This window comes from Syngnathus floridae, chromosome 8, assembly GCF_059516105.1.
Source record: "Syngnathus floridae isolate MCC-2025c chromosome 8, RoL_Sflo_1.0, whole genome shotgun sequence".
In the NCBI taxonomy this organism is placed as follows: Eukaryota; Metazoa; Chordata; class Actinopteri; order Syngnathiformes; family Syngnathidae; genus Syngnathus; species Syngnathus floridae.
In genome coordinates this window covers 7,600,514-7,604,655 of record NC_142420.1, presented here as the reverse complement: position 1 = coordinate 7,604,655, position 4,142 = coordinate 7,600,514, and positions in this window count along the sequence as shown.

Genomic DNA, 4,142 nt, shown 5'->3' with positions numbered 1-4,142 from the left:
CTTCTTTTTTTTTTTTGGTCTTTTCTGCCTCGCATTCATTGAGTGACTCCAACAATGTTTGAGTGCGCTTTGCTTAATCTAACATGTCAGTGGCACAATCATAACAACGGCCCGATTACAATGTGATTTTGTCATTAGCGGCTCAATTAGCAAGCGAGCTGCACATAACTGGGGATGGCAGGAAGAGCTGAGAATGGATGAGCCACATTTAGAAAAAAAGCCACGCATTTGGCTGGTGAAGTACAAGACACACACATACGCGCACACACACTTCCACACACAAGGGAGATTTAGACAATTCATTAAAGCCAGTCAGTGTTGAGCCAGCGTCATATTAAATGGTTACTTACTCTCAAAGAGCCCCCCGGGAGTTGAATTGTTGCCTTGCAAATAGATTAAAGTTTACATTGAAAAAGAGAAATGGAATTGGGGTGGAGGGACTGGGAGGGGGGGAGTGTTAATCAATAGCATAATGGGCTAGTGAGAAGTGGCTGCCTGCTGCCTCGAATGAAATTACCATATTTTTAATCTTAATTTTCCACTCTGTTTATCTGACAGTGAGGATGTGCAATCCAAACAGATAATGAGACAGTGGGATATTGACAGAAGGGGAGGGTGGAGAGGGGCGGGGGGGTCCGGAGTGCTTGTTTCAGTGATTAAACAGCGTGATCGGTGATTACTTTGTGTCACCGTGTCAGGATGGCGGCCAGGGGGACCTCGTGGCAGCTGGAGCACCTGACGCAGCATTGACAAGGAGGCGGGGGGCTCCACAATGGGGAGGGGGCTTCTAATGGCACTATCTACATCACAGTCAGCATATTATTCCTTCTGCTCTCCGCCTGATAGCCGCTACACACAAGTTTGCACAATAAGTATTATGAAGCGGAAGGATACCTGGGAATAATGGTGTCATTTATAAGGCTGAATAGGTGTGCAAACACACGTGCTTTTAATGAATACACTCAGCACAATGACTGAATAAAAATGACAAATATTGTCACTTAAACTCTATTTACTGACGTACACTCGATAAATGGACGATAACGCAAACACGCTTGCCGATTGTTTAAGGGTTTGTCCCGGGCGTTAACTTTCCGCTTTGCCAGCACTTTCTTTTGTGATAGCTTTTCTTCTTCCGTTTGACAAATGGGAACAAATTGCACAAGCGTCTGAATGGCGGCAAGTTTTAGGGAACGTCAAGAACTTGTCGAGGGGAGACGGAAAGCGAGAGCGAGCGAGTGAGTGAGTGAGCGAGATTTCGACAGGCTGCGCTGAAATTAGGAGAATCGACTATGGCGGCTTTGTTCCTGGTTGGTGACACGGGGGGTTGTTAGACGGGGAAGCGTCGCGCCCCCTAGAGACTTTGCCATACTGTGTCTTTCTAAAAGCGACTACAAAGTGGATATGTGACAAGTTCCCAAGGCCTGATTTGACTCTGCGTGTTTGCGAACGTGCGTGTGTGTGTGTGGCAAAGCTAAACAAACAACTAGAAAATGCCAGTATTTAAAATAGGTTTGTATTGATGGTAGTTTGTCAGTTTCTAACTTGGTGAGTATAAATGCAAGTGGGCACATTATTTGCAATAAAAGCTCTGGCATGCATCAGCCACGATGCCTCTGCAGTTAATGATCTGGTCAAATTGATAAATCGTAAAACTCCACTTTCCATTTTGAAATGACTAACTCCAAACTATCAACATCATTTTGTTCTTTCACTTATTTTTTTTAAAATGTGTCTATGAGCAAGCTGATCTGAATTTTGCCAGCATGTATTGCCACAATGCGACTAACATAAAACCCAACCCCACAACTAGTTTCGGCACCAATGATATAATCTACTAGGCTAGGCGAAGATGCAGAGCCACTTTCAAGCGACTGACTCGACTGAGCTGAAGTCTCATGTGACTTTGCCAATATAAAATATGTACTATATTCTTCTTATTATTGTGAACATTATCACTCTTTGATTTTAGCCAGTTGTCCTCCAGTGCTTTTACCAGAACCAAACCAAGTGGTCCCTGCCGCCTTGCACTAAACTTAAACTCCACAGTGCATGTAACCCCTTTTCGGAAGCCCTCCCAACCCCTCCAAACGGATGTAAAAGAAAAAAAAAAACCACTTTATATGAGCCTTAAATCCCGAGCCATGCTCTGCCACCTTCTAAAAGTGCCATTTGATTCTCCCGCCTGAGAGGGAAAGTGTGGAGACAATGCCCTGAGGGGGGCTCGGCTCATCAGTAAATAAGGCTTATTGCTTCAAGGCCTTTTGCTTATTGGTGATGTCATCCCTTTGTTCAAATTTGATGAAGCTTGGGAAGGGGATGGGGGGGGGGTCAACTATGTGTGTGCATGTGTGTGTGTGTATGTACTCCAAAGTAGCTCCAAAGTTGCTAACTCCCCTGCAGACTTTGATATCATTTCAAATGTATGACATTTTAACTGCGACATTTTAAATTGAGACTCCTTGGTGGCAAACTAACCGGAATGCACTTCAAAGTTCCATCGGGCTTGGAGGGGGTTTGATGTGTGTGTGTGTGTGTATGATGGCGTTTTACTCAAGGGAGGCCATGAGAGCGGTCGATGGTGTGTGCATGTAAACGTGCAGCTTTGGGTCAAGGTGGCGACTGTGTGTGTATATGTGTGTGTGCGTGTGTGTCCCTCCGTCCGTAGCCTCCATTATTGTGGGCTTGCATTTACGTGGGTCCAAAGGCCCAGTGTGTCTTTTCAGGTTACGTTCTCATCATTTCTCCTAATGTAGAGAGCCACAGGCTTGGTGGCAAGCGCACAATGCGCCTGTTGTACGGTTACTGTCAGCTCTCTCAAATAAGGCTTCCTGTTCATTAGACTTCTTTTCACCTCGCCACAATGCGCCGGCTTTGCGGCAATGGCCAGTCGACGCCCATCTCTTCAATGCCATGTGAATAGTTCTAAATAGTGTTTATGCAAGCCATTGTTGTCCATTGTGCGTCTGGTCTTAATGCACAGTGATTTGCCTGCTTTTGAGCCCCCCCCCCTACCGAGACATGATCTAGCCCATGTGGCTCCACATGCATGCCGGTAAACAGACTAAAAAGTTAACTTCCATGAGACAATGCTGCTGGATGCTTGATAAAGTGGGACATGCAAAGACAACAAGGAGCTTTCACGTTCCTTTACAAATTGGACAACTCCAATCGGGTTGGAGAGGATTTTAAAAAAGTTGCCTCTTGGCCTTTTTATTTTAAGGGAACCCAGGATGTATACGTGCAAATCTTTTCCATCATCTGCTACTAAATGCAAAGCTGTGCATCCAACAAAACTGCAGCTCTCCTTAAGCGGACTATCGATTTTTAAAACGCGAGACCCCACACATGACATGACCAGAACTATACTGCGAGGTGTACTCAAAGCGACCAACACGACACAACACATATAACACATCTTCATCGGCCACCGTGAGATGGCTGATATAGTACCAATAACAACCTGTGAGGGGCAGCATGGAGCCTGCGTGCCACCGGCAACACTCGGACCACATTACAAGAATCAGTTATAGAGACATGCAGAAATCAGGACTTTTCTGACTTCAATCATGAATACGGAGGGATGCTCAGATGCTCAAAAGATTTTCCATCATAGTATGTGGGTGGAGCATGGCAGCAAATTTTGAACGACGCACCAGAAAACACAAAACTCAAGTTATTAACGCCACAAACTCTGAGCTACACTAAACATCTTGTACGCATGTTTCTCAAATGTGTTTTCCTGCGTTGCACATATTAACATATAAAAATTGAATAAAGAAAGACATTTTAAGTAAATGAGGTATTAAACACTTCTGGGTGGCCATTACACAGAGAAGATAAACATGTAGGAGACCATGGAGAAACTCATAAATTAAAAATGTGTAATTGTCAAACATCATAATCCTAGAAATTCCAATTAAAGCCTGAGCTGCCACGGTGTGTCTTGCACTAACTCCATAGTTAAGTTTGATGCGGCTGCTGCAAGATTAACGTGATGCTATCAACCTCACATCTGATGCGGAATGTCTCCACCTTGGCTAGATTTATTTAAACGCTGTGTCTTTATTCTCAAAACCATCGGTGTGAAAATGGCAACGCGGCTCAGCAGCTAGCTTCGCTAATCTGACACACATCACCAT